Genomic DNA, 18,307 nt, shown 5'->3' on the forward strand with positions numbered 1-18,307 from the left:
TTTCTTTACGAGTTAATCAATGACTTTTAACCTGACCAGAACCCATAGTAACGTTAGATTTTACATTATAACTCTGTATGCACTTATTTAAACCTAAAACAATGATTTCAGAGAGAGGGAATTATGAAATGTTTCAGATACCTAAAGTCTCTATAAATCACCACCCTTAATTAAACAGTCTATTCTTATTATTTACAGCAATTGTGTTCTACAAATTGCCACAGATACTGAACCATTGCGCCTAGGAGAAATACAGGGTTAAATTCCTGTAAGCCTCTGGTCATAACATTTTTGCCAACTGATCAATAGATAATCTTTTCATATGTGGGTTTCTATTTAAAGACATGCTGCTTAATACACAGTTCTGATTCAGTAACAGTGAACGCGCCAACAGCACTATACAACTCATGCGTGCACAAAGCTCATGTTCTCCATAAGGCAATCGCAACACTAGACGGCAAGCACCTCAGTCCTGCTTGGGGGCCATTTTAAACAGCAAAATTACCCTCCTCCACAAAAAAAGGATAAAAAAGTTTTAGTGAAAAATGTTTCACTAATTAGACTAGGAAAATGACACTGTATACAGTATGAGAGCTGAAACAAGAAGATAGTGTCACCTTGTTCGACCTCAGCTGGGAACATGAGTGTCAGGTAACTCAAATTTTTTATCCTCTGTGCATGTCCATGCCCATGAATGATTGTGAAAAGACCATGGGCACTGATTTTGGTGTTACAAATGTATTTTAGTGAGTAGGTGAATTTGCAAAAACAGAATCTGTAGATAATTAGAATGGATTGTACCTACTTTATCTAAACGCACTAGACAGAGCACTGCTTGCAATGCAGGATTCACACAGTATTCTGAGATATCAATGAAGAAGCCACAGCACTGCTTATTATTATGGTCTGGCAATCTAACAAAGAGTTAATAATTAGAGAAATTAAAATCTCCAAAATAGATATTCATCACTAAGATTTTCACATACATCAAAAGTTCATATAACCCATATTAAATAAAGTTGGACTTTCAGAGTAATCGCTGGAGGAAAAAGGGGGGGATAGGGTATCACTTTTCCTTTTTTTAAGTGGAGAGACCAATGCTATTCTTGTCAGGTCTTTCACTGCAGTGCGAAGCCCAGAGGTTCCCACCTCAGGGTACTTAAAGGAGGAGATGCCTACAGATGGCTACATTCCGAGATGAAGAAGTATAATAAATTTGGTCCTCAAAAAATTCAAAAATAAGGTTATTGAAATAAAGCAGAACTACTCTGTGACTTTCCCCAAGTCCTAGAAAATACCAGGTAACTTTTAGTCATTATACCTGTTGATTCAGTGGTACTTCAGACCTAATTTCAGTGCTTTTTTAAAAAACTAGTTTCTCACAAGCTTTTTACTAGTTTCTCATGAACCTTGCTTTTCAAAAGAACTTTGATTATCCAAAACCATTTGAACTGCTCTTCTTAGAATGCTTAAAGGAATCAAAGTAGGCAGAGTACACATGTTAAACAAACTTAGAGCTCTAGAAGCCTGTCTCAGAGCAAACTAGAGTTGTGAGCCTCAAAAGAAGATTCCAAGGCAAAGACTAGCCTTGAAATCACAGGAGACACTGGGAAATTCTGGTCATTAATAAAGCAAGAGGCGACTTAAGCAAATTGCCAAAGCCTCCAAATGACTGTGCAATATTATTAACATTTCTAGAAGTTATATGGCAGGCAGCATCCATTAGGCTTGAGCTACAAAGTCATTTAAGAAGCTTTAAGTCACAGATGGCAGAAAAAGAAACCACATTGTACAGATCATTGGAAGATAACTCAAAGCTTAGAATCATATTCTGAAAGCAGTTTAGGATTTTTACTACATCCTAAAAGAGCCTCCCAAATTATCAGGAGCCTTCTTCTGGCCACACTACTTACTAACACTCTGACTTCTTATTGTAATTCTCTATACTCCACGTCAACAATTTATTAGTTAATTACTGTGGTTAAACTGTAACTGTAAATAGTAAGTATCTGGAATACATGATCAAGTCAAATCACTCTGCTACTTAAAATCCAAAAGCCTCCCATCTCACTCAGAACAAAAGTGTTCTTACGTTTATGGTTGCCGGTTAGGTCCTATATAACCTACACACATCCCACCATTCTGAGCTCATCTTCTATTCTCTTTTTTCACATTGTTCCACTCTTTTTCTCCTTGTTCTCTCTTAAAGAGGAAAATATGCTGCTACCTCAGAGCCTCTGCACTGGTTACTCCCTCTGCCTAAATGCTCTACCCCATGTATCTGCATGCTTCTTCCCATTATTTCCTTCAGCTCTCTGTTCAGGTATGTTCTAGTCAATGAACACTCACTAATCATCCCGTGTAAAACAGTCCCTCCCTTGCATCACATTTCTTTTCTCCTTTGCCCTGTTCCCTTCTCCACGGCACTATAGAATAGGACTGGAACAGTGCCTGCTATGGAAGCACCTATCTATCCACTTATTAACATAGAACTTAAGCTAGAACTCACTAGAACTTAAGCTCCATAAGGAAAGAGACTTTCCTTTTCACCACTGTTATCTTCAGCACCTACAAAAATGCTTGGCTTAGTAGGTCCTCAAAACATTTGTTTAGTGAGTAAATAATTATTACATCTTTTTAAAGCCAGTCATGCACTGAGCAGACTTTCTTCACCAAAGCAGAACTTCAAGCCAGGCCACAAACACGATTATCAATTATTTTAAACACATTTTTTAAAGTTGGAGCCTGTACTAAAGTCACTTGCAGTACCTTTGAAACTGATAGGGTATAAATATAATATTTTAACATTTATTTATAAATTATATTCTAAGTCGTAAAAATGATTTTTATTTGTCAAATTTCTTGCTATTTTCAGCACAAGCTACAAATATATATATATAACTGAAAAGATTAATGCTTCAAAAGCACATAACTTTTTTAGTAATTTTAGTTCCACAGACTCCTATACTGCAGCTAACTGGAAAATCATATATTACTTAAGGTAAAAATCTTCCAGTTCCAGGGACTGTAAAATTGGCCAACAGGTCCTTAGTCATGCAGGTCAACAAAATCAATACCAAATGAACAATATGGGGAATATTATGATACAAACAGGAAGAATTCATTAAGTTTTATGGTTTTGAACTGAAAATTTTAAACCCGCATGCCTAATCATATACATCTTTACTAGAAAGGACACAAAACACTATTTCTCAGTCCACATGACAATACCTATTTTTCACGTTATTTAACTTATAATACATATTTTTGTTTTGGCCAAATTTAATTCATTTCCATTCAACCCCACTACTCTGCAATCTGTGTTTACTCCATTATAACTAAACTGTAAACTGGTTGCTAAACCCTTGTGAATCTTTTCCCATTTTTATAGCTTTTTATGTTGGTGAACAAGCACTCCCTCTTCTTTACAACTTTCTTGTCCCTTAGTTTCCCTTGATATCATCCTTTTCTTGGCAGTATCATCCCTCAGGCAGCATTGTTGTTTTCCACTGTCAGCTCCTTCCTTCTCTGCGGTTTCTCTGAAAGCTAGGGTTTCAAATATCGCATAGAGCTAATGACAATTCTATTATTTCCAGCAAAACTCCTCTACTGAGACTCTTAGTTTTACCAAGATGTCCCACAATCACCCCAAATTCATTATTTTAAAACCTAAACTCCTTTTTACACACACACACACACACACACACACACGACACCTAACTTTGTTCTTAGATCCTCCTACTATATATTTTCTCTGCATCACTGAATGCAACCATTTCTAGCCAGTTGCACATTTAAGAAACCCAGACGGCTTTTCCTCTCTCTCTGACTACCGCCTCCCTCAACAATTTAGCCCTAAAGTCATTAGATGGAGCCAAGCAAGTTAGAGCATGTGTGGGAAGTAGGGTGTCAATCCAAGCAGAGTGAGGACCTCATGTTAGATGCATGTGTGGCAAATAGGGTGACACTCCAGCGGGAGGGGGGGGGGAGGAGGGGCAGCCCAGCATGGACTGCCAAAACCTGACTATGACACAGATGAGAAATGATCCGTATAGTGATCCCAGAGGGTCAAAGGTAGAGCAGAATGCGAACGTTTGTTTGGGTGGGGGTGTCAAACATGAGCAGGGTGAGACAGGTGTCCACAGAGCAGGATGATGTCAAAGCCCAAATGGGATGAGGAAGGTGTGGTGGCCATCGTGGGACTCTGCTCAATACACGTTTGACAGAACCTGCTATGAGAAGCACAACTGCTTGAGAGCCCCCAGCTACCTCACCTTGGAATCCACTGCAACATTCACACCTGGCCATGCTTCCTCTAGGCTTCTCCCAGCAAAGGATTGAACACGGTGAGACTGCTCCAATAGCCAACTCTGAATGGGGGCTCCCTGCACATAAACTCTTGTGCTGACATTTATTTCTCTGGGGACCTGAATTGACACGGAAGGTATCCATATACTCTGGTGTAAGAAACTCTTTGGATGAAATAAAAAAAAGTTCTGAAAGAGGCTACAAAATGGTTAACTTCATTAAACAGAGGTCATTTCACTCCAGGATGTTTAAGGAACACCTCCTACTCCATAAAGAAATCCAGTGGCTTAGACGAGGAAAAGTTCTCAACAGAGTATCTGAGCTGAAACAACAGAAGGCTAGATTTTGTTGAATACTTGGAAGATGAAGAATGGCTGCAGAAACTAGCCAATGTGGCACTTACTCTTCAGTCCCTGTGAAGTACGAAGAAATGGTTTTGACTTCAAGGGACAAGATTCTTGAACTTAAAAGGAAAACGCGCTTTTGGAAAACATCATGTTACAAAAAGAAATCTTGGCTTCTGTCCTCTGCTGCTTGGGTTTGAGTGAAGAGGGTATCGGCAAGTCTCAAGTCTGACTGGAAACCAACTGGAGAAGCTGCAGAACAAAACTGAACAGATTTTCCTTCCCTTTCAACACAAATGTATCACTGGTGAACTTTTTTCCTGAATCTTCTGATTGTGAGAATTTGACTTGAGAAAAAAGGAAGAAGAGCTGTGGTCTTATACTTTCAAGATGAGTTTTACTGATCTGCCCCAGACAAGTTCTGGATTTCTGTGAAGAAAAGAATATCCTGCTATTCGTAGGAAAACAATGAACATTATGCTGCAATTTTTAACTTCTCACATATTTAAACAACCTTTTTCTTATTCAATGGACATCAGGAGTAAGCTAAGAAATGGTCTCACTTCAATTGAAAAGGAAATTTGTGTGTGCCAGCTTATCTCATGTTTGACCCTGAATTGATATCTGTGAAGCAAAAAACAAGCACAGGACGTCAATATAATTTTTACATTAAAGAGGTAAATTAAAGAGGTAAATTCACAGTAAAGAGATATTTTTAAGGTTCAAAAACAGTATTTTTATGCATATACGAACCTGTAAAGGAAGCAATTCTAATTGCTGGGCTTACATTTGAGCCTGATCATATCACTGAATAAGGAAATGTTTTTCAAAGTCTTATATAAAATTATATCTAGGCAACATTTTTATTCATGTTTCTTTAGTTTTCAGTTTTAGTAGAATTACTATTCAGCATTGTCAATACATTTTTCATGTTGTAAACAATACTAATTAAAATACATTTACAACCTTTATTTAATCTGCTGAGCCTACATTAAGAAAAATTAAGTCCCATTTTGGCTTAAGTTAGTTACATGAAATTTATTACATTTCTTATGAGTTTGCAAAATTTATGAAAATATAAAAAAGATTAACTTCAAGGAAAGTCAGCTAAGCTCCATTAGCAGGTGGCTGTATTTCCCCCCCAAAAAAGTTGGCTAAAATGTCATTTTTAGTTTTAAATATAGGAGAAAAACTACTTTTGCACGTATCGTAGCTCATATAGAAATTTGTGGTGAGGCTTATTTGGACAAGGTGAAAAAGATAAAGTAGTAAAATAAGAAAAAAACAAAACTAGAATTTCCTTTACCTGCTCTACTAACTTATATTACAGTTGATACCCTTTGAGGGACAGGGAACCACACAAAAAGGAAGCTAATGAGTTTGCCAATATAAATATATCCACAGAAAAAGAGCATTCTCTACTCAAAAGAGCACTGACAATTATCAACGAATTATTATACCTACAAATTACTGATCAAACAAAGGCACAATGAGCTATAGATATAATAATTTTTATGTAGGGGTTCTCAAGATCAGAAAATTATTTTAGGTGTTCCACCGGCGTACAAAAGATGGAGAGAGGCTGAAAGTGAGCACCGGTAATGGGACAAATTGAAATTATGTTTACCTGATAGGAAGCAATGAGAGTTACACAACGTCACTTCTGTGATATTCCTGCCAACGATGCGTAATCTGAACCCAGTAACAAGGAAACAGTAGACAAACCCAAATTAAGGGTCCTTTTTCAAAATGACCAGCCTGTAATCTTTAAAAGTATTAAAGGAACTAAAATAAAGATCAAGGAACTGTTCCAGATACATAACAGAATGCAACCCATGATTCTGAATAAAATCTTTTTGTTACACAAGATATTATTTGAACAACTGGTGAAACTCAAACGGGGTTTGAGGATAGACAATCTAATATGCCAATGCCAACGTCCTGATTTTAATAATAGCTATAGTGTGATTGTGCAGGAGAATGTCCTTGTTTACAAGAAATGCATACTCAAGTGTTTGGGGGACACAGATGGTGTATCACAGTGGCAACTTATCAGATGGTTCTGGGGCAAAATAAGTTCTTAGCATGGTACTTGGAAGTTAAAAAAAAAAAAAAAGAGGAGGAAGGGAGAAATCTGGTGTCTTTCTGGTTCCTAACATCTGTTACAAATTACCTTTGTTTTGTCCCCACATTTTTGTCACTCACTCATATCATCACTAAGTCCTCCAAAGTCTACCTTTAAGTAGCTCTACAATCAATCCCACTTCCCTGGTACTATTTAATAAGCAGATACCATAGGTCTCTTGCCCAAACCATTTGAATAGTATCCTTAGTTATCTCCCAATCTTTTGTCTCTCATCCGTCTCATCTACTCTTGATACTGCTGCCAGAACACAAAATATCAACACTTCAGTGGCAGTTTCCAAACTTTTTACATGATGAATACTTTGCCCAATGAAGGCAAAATATTCAAGGGGTACAGAGAGCTTCTAAGGAAAGGGAGGGGGAAGAAGGCAAGAGTGTACAGCGGGAATTAGCAACTCCTGAGTGACTCTGAACAACTTCTGAAAACTACTATTTTATAGGATAAAATCTAAACTCCAGAACACAATACACAAAGTGATCCTAGACTGGCCTCCCTTCTATCCTTCTTCGGAACACACTGGTTTGTTTTCAATGGTACATTGCCCAACAATGTTGATCTAGTTGTATTCTCCCAATATCTGTATGTTCTCATAGGTTTGTACCTTTGCAAATGATCTTTCCTTCTCTTTAACATATTTCTTTGCTCACTGTTTACTAACCCTATCTTGCAATGTAAGTCACCTTCCCCCCCTCTTCTATTCTTCTGTGTCACAGAATTTGCTGAAATTGGCAAGCACCGACCTCCCCCTTCTATTATACTTATAAAAAAAGCAGAAAATATTGGTGGAACATTTAGGGGAGAATTGGGGAACACAGATAGTAAGAGAAAAAAATGCAGTAACTATCAATTGCTCAAAGGACAGACGACTTGATTACCATTTTGTGAATTATCTTTTTAATACATATTATAGGAAGGCTCAAAAAGTGGACATGTTTGTTATTTCAAGCTAAAAACCATGGTAAATAGGGATTTTTTTCAAACATGAAAATATAAGTGTCATCTAAAATTGTTACCAGATATTTCTACTTCTTTGTATTAGTTCAAAAGCGAAGTCTACTTCTGGGAAAAAAAAAACCCAAAAAACAACCCTATGACTGAGCAAATTGATCCCTCGTATACGTCTTTTAGGTAGAGTACTGATGTCATCATGATTTGGAGAAGAAGGGGTGTCAGGTTTTTATGTGAAAGCTGAAATATGTGTAAGAAAAGTCAACAATCACAGAGGTCATTCATGTACTGCCAGTCATTCATCATTCAAATATTGAGTGAAAAAATGGGTGAAAGACTAACAGTTAACTAAAGAATACATAAAAGGGTTGATAAACACATGAAAAGGTACTCAATAACATTAGCCATCAAGAAAATGCAAAATAAAACCATAATGCAATACAAGTTCCCATCCACAAGAACTGCTAAAAATTAAAGGAGTCCAGACAACACCAAATGTTGGTGAAAACAGGAAGCAACTAAAACTCTCATACACGGCTACTGGGACTGTACAATGGGACCACCCCTGTAGAAAACTAGGTGGCAGTTTCTTATAAAAATACACACTTCCTATGAGCTAGCACATATACCCCTAAGTACTTACCAAGAGAAATGTACACAAACAGGTTGGTATAAGAATGCTTATAGCTGCTTTACTCAGAATAGCCAAAACTGAAAACAACTCAAATGTTCAACAATAGAAGAATAAATTGAGATATATTTATATAATAGAATAGTGCACAGAAATAAAAAAGAATGCACTTTTGATACATGCAACATGCACGTCAAAAACAGTATGTTGAATGAAAACAGCCAGACACAAAAAAAGCATCACCATATGATTCTATTTATATAATATTTAAGAATACATAAAACTAATCTACAGTGGTAATAATCAGAACAGTAGGTGCCTAAATGTTGAGTGAAAGGAATGAAGCATGAGGAAAATTTTAGGACTGACAGGAATATTCTATCGTAACTGAGGTATTTGGTTACATAGGTATATACATTTGTCAAAAACTCACCTGTGCGTTTTACTTCATATAAAAAGCATTTCAATTAAAAAAAAATATATATATATATATTAATTGAGAACAATGCAAAATCTCCTCTGCCTTCTTTGACTCTCCCACTGTGAGCCTGTTACAAGCTGAAAACAGCTTTAGTTTTCTTTGCTCTGGGCCCATCAGTTGGCTCTTGCCTATACTACTACCAGATATGACCCCATCAGAGAGCCAGGATAAAAGCCTAGAATCCTGACTTCTCCACTTCAGCAGGCAAGGTGGCCATTTCCCACAGTCCTGGGACTGAAGAGTCGGCACTGTGTAATGTTCTGTAGCAGGTAGAGAATTCTGAATGAAGAATACGATAGGGCCACATAAACAACTGTACTAAAAGGAACAATATCTGAAGCCACTACCTTAAAGCCGACGACCACACGACTCAAGAAGACCAGAATCTGCTACATTTCAGAAATAACTCAGTGTCTCAGGAAAGCCTCAACACCACCACAATGAGCAAGTGCTGACTCAGAGCCTTTCCGCTTTGGCCTCTAAGCTGCCGCACGATCATTTTACAAGACAGTTTTGAACTTCAGAAAAAGCACATGACGGTAATATAGAAAATGTACTGTCTGTAGAAAACTAATGAGTCTGTTGTTTTAACAGGGTTATCTTAACAAGCATAATTTTAGGATGTCAACTATTGTAGAGCACAAGGGGAAAAACTGCTTTCCTCTTCTTTGCTTTTTAAATTTGGGAATCCTATTCCTATTTGCTACTGCTTGATGCCCCTTGCCTGGGTTCCTGGGAGGTTTCAGTTGGTATGTGTGTGGTCAGGATTCAGGTAACTTCTGCTAGATTTCTTTTCTTGCTCTCTGAGACAAAACAATTACCTCATTTAGCTGAATATGCCAGAGAATCAATATTCACAGACAGACTCCCAGAAGCAATCATTCCATCGTCCTCTTCAAATTCCTGCCAAGAGCGATGAGTGGACATACTGGGGGAAGATACTGCCTGACAGTACTGCACACAGTGTGGTTTCAGAAAATGTGCATTTGAATTAAAAAAAGAGAAATACTTAAACTCTACCATGTGCCACACACTGGGGATACAATGCTGACCAAAGACATACGTCCTGCATCCTAAAAAATATGAGAAAAACATCATATATATATACGTGTATATATATATATACACACACATATATATATATACGTATATATATATGTATGTATATGGTTTTTATAATTATATATAATTATAATGGAAACCAGGTAAAATAAATTTCATTCTACCTGATGGAATTTGGCTCCATCACTACCTACCAATATCCTTATCTGTCAATACTACAGTGACTGAAAAAGCAAAAAAACGAAAATCATCACCACCACCGCCTAAAAAAAAAAACACCCCCCAATCATAACATAACTCTAATACCAAAAAACATTTATAATCTACTTAAAACTATTCCTTTTCATTTCTTTCTTTCTTAGTAAAGGCTGAGAGCTATCATTTTTTAAACAGTAAGAAGTATCATTATTTTCTTACAAAGATCTTCTCTATACATGTAGAAATAAAGCAACACTGTCGTAATGATTAAATCAGTAAACTAGATCCCTTATGTAATGATCTGCCATTTTTCAGACAAGAAATTTTTAAAATTTTTCAGGTTACAGAACAGTAGTTCTGGACAAACCTAACAAGGCAGTAGTTGTAAAACACTCTCAAACTTCCAAACAGCCTCCGTTTCAGTACAAACGATGCTGTGTTGCATACTCAATCTAAAACTAAGAGGAAGCATTGTGGGTTGGTCACAACTGGAATTCCTTATCACAGTGATGGCTGCCTAAGGATGTGACCACTCAACGCAGCCATTCAAATAACTGGGAAGACAGTAACGATGGTCACTGCTCTCCAAAACTACTGATTTTCAGGTTCGTTAGAAGGAATATTTCTTAGATCTTTCAAGTTTCTGGATGCGCTTCTTTCATTAGGAAGTTGTTCCTCTCACCTAGACAAAATAGAATGCTAACTCAAAAGAATAATATTAATGAAAGCCATAAAAATATACCTTCTTTCTTCTACTGCAGGAATTCAGCTACTCAAGATATAGAAACCAAAATACTGGCAGGGAATCTTATAGGTTAGGCAACATTTACACAGCGCCCACTAGAGTCCAACACTGCGCTCGGTATAGGATATTCATTTAATCTAGAACCCTGAGATCATTATTCCCATTTTACCAAAACAGGAAACAGGCTTGGATTAAGGTCACTTGCCCAAAGATTTATACTTAGTACAATTTAGTAACATTGGAAACTCAGATATGTCTGAGCCACGGTTTATGTTCATTCCACTAGGACAACCTGTCTTCCAACGTGGCATGAGGAGGATCTTACAGCAGCAAGAGATACAAGGGCACAAGTGACAGTAACATCACACCACTACAAAAGCCGTTTCTTAAGATAGAGACTCCTCTCAGACTCCTAAATATAGCCTTTCTTCCAATCAGGGTCCAGGCACTGGCCAAAAAAAAATGCTTTTAGGCTCCCCCTAGCAAAGAAAAACTTATATGAGATTTGTCCTAGGCCCCGTTCAGGACCAAAGGGTCTCAGTAATTTGTACCAGCACCCCTCATCTCCTCCACACCCAAAACCTCATGCACATACTCTGCTTTTGCTTACTAGTTACTAAGTCCGCTTAAAGTTACATCTGAATCTGTAAATGTAGCTCTATGTTTATATATGATTACAATTATTTTGACAGTTTCAATTGATAATTGATTTTAGGCAAAACGATGAAATCAAACTCTACAGACTCTAATCCAAAGAAGCTAACCAACTTTATCATCTTGCTTCCCTAGCAATCCTTAACAAAACTGCAAAATAATAATTACCTAGTTATTGAAAAATGTTTTACATATGAAACCTGATTTCATTGTCCAAACTTACGATATAGATTCTACTTTACAGATGAAGAAATGAGATTCAGAAACTATGCCATACTGCCTGTCAACATGACCCCATTTGACACATGGTGATTGTCTCTCTGAACCTCTATCTTCATACAATGCACTCCCAGGGCAGTGGAAATCCTACAGTATTGTGGTCAAAGATAAACCATTGTTGGCTCTAGCAAAGCTAATGGTTTTATGTCCAAAGTAAGAATATGGAGTAATTATCAGTGAAGAACATTAAGAAATAGGTCATTTCAGCACAATTTCAAAGCCAAATTGATAGTGAAACAGCTGCAAAACACTGAGGTCATAAAACCCAGTGGTTAGGTGCCCAGGTTCAGTAGTTAGATGACAGTACATATTCTAATTCTACCAGTACCTACCTATGTAGCCTTGGGCAAATTACTCACTGTCTTTAAATTTGAGTTACCTCACCTGGGATGGCACCTCTATCTCACAGGATCACTGGGAGGATTAGAGAGGTAAACTTTGGGCTCCCACTTTTATGTAGGCGTCTCATATTAGACACCCACCTTACTGAGGCCTTCTAAGTTATTTCTTTCTCTCTAGCACTGGAGGCAGCCCTTAAATTAGAAACCCAACGTCTCCAAGTTTTGAAAAACCCCCAGCACAAAAGTTGGCTTTTCCCCACTCTTAGCTCCCAGGATCTCTGGTTGTTAGTCACTGAATTTCTTTGTTTTCACGTCACCACTGTGGTTAAATCAATCTAGCTAGCTGGCTAGCTAGCTAGTTATATCTTTATTTTATCTGACATTTTAGTTGTTTCATTTGAGAGGGTTTTTCACAGTATCTATTTGGTATTCCACCATATGACTAGGAACAAAAGTCATAATTAATTCTTTGCTGGGGGGCCTTGGATGATTTCACAAAGACTATAATATTTAAAATGAATACTGAAGTACTACTATTAGATGGCAACCTGGGGCGAAGTAGGAAAAACGCATTACAAAAGTGGCAAATTAAAGAAACAGTTAAGATATGCGAGATGATTGGTTTTGCTGGGTTTAAAATTAATTATAGGGTACAAAATTGCTGGAAATGAGACTGATAGACTAGGAAATCAGGCTCAAGGCAGGGTCCAACTCTTGAAAATCTCTGTGCCATGATAAAGATGAACTTGAGACTGGGAGTCACCAAAGGGCTGTAAGCAGAGAGCTGACCCTGTCACATCCATGCATGAAAAGGATTATTCTTACAGAAATGGAAACAAAGCATGTAGAAGAGACAAGAGAGCAGAGCCTTGCTATTCAAAATTTGGTCTTCCACCAGCCCTACTGGCATCACCAGGAAGCTTGTTAGAAACACAAAACCCACTGATCAGAACCTGCATTTCAAACAAAAACCCCAGGTGAATCATCTGCATAGTCAATGATGTCAAAGAAATGGTCGGCAGAGCCAACGAAAAAAACTTAATTATTCTAGAATACATGACATTTATTTGATGCTCAAGTTGCTTTATTTGCCTAATGAAGTGACTGTCAATATTGTAGATCTTTAACATTGTTAGATTTCATATTTGAGGTTTAGACACTACAGACTTATCATATGTAATGATCTGTTATTTAACTGTGACATAAATTTGAGTTCATTAACATGCTGCTGTCTAAGAGCAAACCGTTTAGTAAACCTAGGAGATTATTCAGAATCAGAGAGGTTTTTGGTTCTCCACTCGTTGCATATGTGGTAACTCTTCAGGTTAAAGAGAAGGGGTAGGATAGGATAGAAGTAAAAAGGTCGAAGAATCTGATACTTTTAATAAAAAAACTAGTAAGAGATGGAGAGAGTTATACACTTTAGAGTTATTCTGTATTTTGGATGTTTCACTTAATGTCTCTAGCTATGTTCCTATTTAATGTCAAGCGAAAATATATTTGAACCACTTTATTTATTAAATTTAATAAATATTGATTGTCATATTTGTCCAAATTTCAGAATGCTTTCTTTTTTTTGATGTTTCTCACTGCCTCTTTGATCAGGTTTTTATTCAAAAGTAGCTGTCCAAAGTGATTTGACCTTTATGGAATAAACAAATTTAAGTTTATGCCGCAGGCCTCTTCTGTGGTGGCTTTCTTTTCTGCAGGTTTCTTCTCAGCCGCTGGTTTCCTGGTAGCTGCAGTCTTTTTTCCCACTTTTTCTGGGCTTCTTCTGCTTCGTAACAGGAACAGCCTTCTTCCCTGGCTTCTCTACCACTGGCTTCTTGCCTGGAGCCCTCTTCTCACCTGACGTGGCTTCTGGCGCTGCTGCTGCTTTATCCCCTGGAGCTGGTGGTTCTTGGCCCGAAAAATGGTGTTCCCACCCATGGTCTTTGCACGTGGATTTAGCCTCAACATGATTCTCAGGTTTTTCAATGGATTCTTCTTCAGGACTCAGCGATGAAACTTCTTGCATGGTATTCGGAGGGCTCTTTGAATCTCTGGCCTTTGCAAGATTCTGCTAAGGTGTGTATGGAGCGTCTAGTGAATGGGATGGTTGTAGTTACTCTCGAGGGAGGCTGCGTTATGCCAAGCGCTACAAAGACCATCTAACTTGTGGAAAGCACTGTCAGTCCAAACGCAGAAACAGCCCACATGCCCACCAGGAGCAAGTTTCCAAGTGTTCAGTTTGTTTACATTAAGCAGAGTCACTCCAGGGATGTTTCTGAAGGTTTTGATGATGCCACTGTCCTCATCCTAGATGATGCAAGGTCCCTTGAGCTGGGTGCAACGATGGTTTCTCACTTTGCCCTTGCCAGCTCTCATTCGTTGAGAGGCAGAGACCTTTTTAATATCATTCCAGGCCTTACGCTTCTTAAGAAGCAACACAGGCTCCTTGGTCTTCCTGTAGCCTTCAGCTTTATCTTCAACCAGAAAGGAAGTTCAGGAACTTCCTCAATACGATGACCTTTAGACATGACCACACTGGTAACACCGAGGCAGCCAGGGCAGAGCAGATGGCATGTCGCTTCTGTGCTATATTCACTCCGCAGTGCCAGCGGCACCAGGTTTGGGTCGGTGCAAACATGTGGCCCCACCACACATATTGGCAAAAGCACCCTGACCAGAGTGATGAGTCTCACCGCCTCGAACGCAGGGAATTCCAGCCACCGCTCCACCAGGACCCACGACTCAGCACCACTGACGGCACACGGCTGTCTACTGTTTTCATGCAAGTTGGTGTGAACAAAGTTCACAATATCTGGTCGAATGGCAGCCTTGAACACAGCAGGCAAAGTGACATTTTTTCGATTCCTCCTTTTTGGGTATCAGTGGACGAGCCCACGCCATGGCGGAGAGAGGAGACGGCCACGCTCCTCTCAACCCAGTGGCTCCCACAGGAAAAAGAGAAGATGATTTGAAAATAAGTATTTTCTCAGAGTATGCTGCATCAAAATTATTGTGTGGCGTGGGAGAGGGGTAGGTGAGAGGTGTTAAATGCAGAAACCTGGGTGTAGCCTACCCTAGATCCACTGACTCCCAATCTACATTTTTAAATAAGCAACTTCCAAGTATTTATGTGAGCAGCCAAGTTGTTCTTTCCAAATCTGGAAACCATAACTGTTCAATTTTTTACCTTTGTATTCGAACACACACACACACACACCAGGACCCAGATCAAAAAATAAAGCATTCTGATACTCTAGACCCCTCCTCTCCAGTGGCTCCTAGAAACTAGCCTTCTATTCTGGAATAGCTTATACAATGGGGAAAGGACAGTCTCTTCAATAAACGGTATTGTTGGAAAACCTGGAAAGCCACATGTAAAAAGATGAAACTTGACCCCTGTCATATACCACACAAAAATAAACTCAAAATGGACCACAGATTTGAATACAAGACCTGAAACCACAAATGCCTAGAAAAAAACATAGGGGGTAAATAAGCTCCTTGGTATCGGTCTTGGCAATGATTTTCTTGGATTTGACACCAAAAGCAAAGGCAAAAAAAGCAAAAGAAAACAAGTGGGACAGCATCAAACTAAAAAGCTTCCACACAGCAAAGTAAACCATCAACAAAATGAAAAGGCAACATATAGACTGGGAGAAAATATTTACAAGTCATGTATCTGATATGGAGTTAATATCCAAAATATATAAAGAACTCATACAACTCAAAAGCAAAAGAAAAAAAAAATCTAATTAGAAAATGGGAAGAGAAACTGAATAGATTTTTTCCAAAGAAGACATACAAATGGCAAACAGGTACATGAAAAGGTGCATAATGTCACTAACCATCAGGTAAATGCAAATCAATACCACAATGAGGTATCACTGTATATCTGTTAGAATAACTATCACCAAAAGACAAGAGATAATAAGTGCCGGGGAGGATGTGGAGAAAAGAGAAACTTGTGCATGGTTTGTGGGAATGTAAATTGATGTAGCCCCTATGGAAAACAGTACGGAGATTCCTCAAAAAATGAAAAATTGAATTACCATATGATCCAGCAACTCCACTCCGGGGTCTACATCCAAAGCAAATGAAAACAGGATATCAAAGAGGTATTCGCACTCCCATGTTCACTGCAGCATTATTCACAATAGCCAAGACATGGAAACAATCTAAGTGTCTATCAGTAGATAAACTGATACAGAAGATGTGGTATAAATATATACACAATGGAATATTATTCAGCCATGAGAAAGAAGGAAATCCTGCCATTTGGGACATTAGCTAAGTAAAATAAGCCAGACAGAGAAAGACAAATACTGAGTGGTATGTATCAGTTATATGTGGAATCTAAAAAAGAAAAAAAAATCAAATTCATAGAAATAGAATAGAAAAGTGGTTGCCTGGGGCTAACGGGTAGGGGGGAATACAGACAGGTTAGTAAGAGGATATACGAGTTCAGACAATTATGTTTGCGAACTCATCCTAGAAAGAGTGCTACATACCTCATTGCTGAATATCACTACGGTCACTTTCGAAGTACTCCCCTTGGGAAGCTATGGACCGATGCCAGGGCCTAGTCCACCCTTCAAAGCAATTTTGGAACTTTTTTTCTGGAATGGCCATCAGAGCTGTCATCGTATTACCTTTGATGTCCTGAATGTCATCAAAATGTCTTCCTTTCAATATTTCCTTTATCTTCGAGTAAAGAAAGAGGTCATTGGGGGCCAGATCAGGTGAGTAGGTAGGGTGTTCCAACACAGTTATTTGTTTACTGGCTAAAAACTCCCTCACAGACGGTGCTGTGTGAGCTGGTGCATTGTCGTGATGCAAGAGCCATGAATTGTTGGGGAAAAGTTCAAGTCATCTAACTTTTTCAAGCAGCCTTTTCAGCACTTCCAAATAGTAAACTTGGTTAACTATTTGTCCAGTTGGTACAAATTCATAATGAATAATCCCTCTGATATCAAAAAAGGTTAGCAGCATCGTTGCAACAAGGTCATGAACTTAATTGTCAGACCTCGGAAACTACCTTTCCCAAATGAATTACATCATAAGGAATCAAATAGCAAATAAGGGGAGATATTTATTTATAAAATTATTTGTTAGTAAATGAAAAATTAGGATACCACCGTTTTGCAACCTCCACTAAATTAATGGATGGAGGCACTGAGTATCAACAGCTGCTAACATCACAAAAGGAGGGACACCAGACATAGGTGACTCCTAATGAAATAACACGCCACCCCCTAAACAGAGGGCTCAAACAAGCCTGATAAAGTCTCTAGGTTCAGCTGCCAGTGTGAGGAAATAAAAAGGACAGATGAATGTGGTGAACTACACTACGTGAATGCAATCAGTCAAATCCATGAAAAACAAGTCAAACAAATAAAATTTAAGGAAAAGTATGGAAAATAAATCTGTAGATTAAAAGATATAAGAAATAGCAACTCTTTTTTTAAATGGTTGAGCTTAAACAATAGTATACTATTGTTTGTGGAGATATACTTGGCTGAGAGAATCATAAACACAGGGAAGCGATTATTGTAAGAGTAACAGAGGGGGAGTTACTTGAAGGAAGGGAAGGGGTATGACTGAGTCAGGGAACATATAGGAGCATCTGGGATAGTTGGCAAACTATGTATTGAGCTGGGTGGTAATTACGAGAATGTATTATCTTAATACACTAAGGTCTAAATTTGTTTTTGTATTTTCTATATCTATAGTTTATTTTACAATAAAAAGAAAATAGCTTAAAAATTATAGGTAAGATCTGCTAAATCTAGTAAGAACGCCCCTGAAGATTCATCAGCAATGGGCAGGTGTCATCTGGATTATTTTCAACACTCATTTTCATTCTAAATTGTCACAGTATCATCTCAAAATAAAGCAGAAGGAGATACACAATTTGAGAAAGTATCTTAAAATACCTGATGCCTGTCGTAATTGTGCTAATGAAACTATTCAGTACAATATTCAGACTCATTGCTGCTGCAATAGTACAATAGCTGCCAAATTTGGCAAAGTCAACCAATTTGGAAATGTGACACATAGCTTGAAGCCAGTTAATTTACTTTTAGACACCTCTTCATTCCACTATTCCACAACCAGTGTTCAAAATAGTAATTCACTTGTACAGAACAAGCCATAGTTTCCAGACCACTGGATTTTTCTGG

General features: G+C 38.0%; 1 protein-coding gene and 1 pseudogene across 9 annotated transcripts in view; both read right to left on the reverse strand.

The window, feature by feature from the left end:
• The window catches only part of FBXW7 (F-box and WD repeat domain containing 7), a 173,020-nt gene that overhangs the window by 87,448 nt on the left and 67,265 nt on the right, over positions 1-18,307 (reverse strand). Inside the window, exon 1 of one of the 9 annotated variants that reach the window (XM_033134253.1) lies at positions 4,275-4,293. The exons of the other annotated variants lie outside the window; for them this stretch is intronic. The gene's annotated coding sequence lies outside the window, so the exon portion shown is untranslated. Of the gene's footprint in view, positions 1-4,274; positions 4,294-18,307 lie in introns of those variants that run through there. 9 annotated transcript variants of the gene reach the window in all.
• LOC117037827 (60S ribosomal protein L4-like) lies at positions 13,782-15,065 on the reverse strand (annotated as a pseudogene).

Source organism: Rhinolophus ferrumequinum, chromosome 18 (genome assembly GCF_004115265.2).
Source record: "Rhinolophus ferrumequinum isolate MPI-CBG mRhiFer1 chromosome 18, mRhiFer1_v1.p, whole genome shotgun sequence".
Taxonomy (NCBI): Eukaryota; Metazoa; Chordata; class Mammalia; order Chiroptera; family Rhinolophidae; genus Rhinolophus; species Rhinolophus ferrumequinum.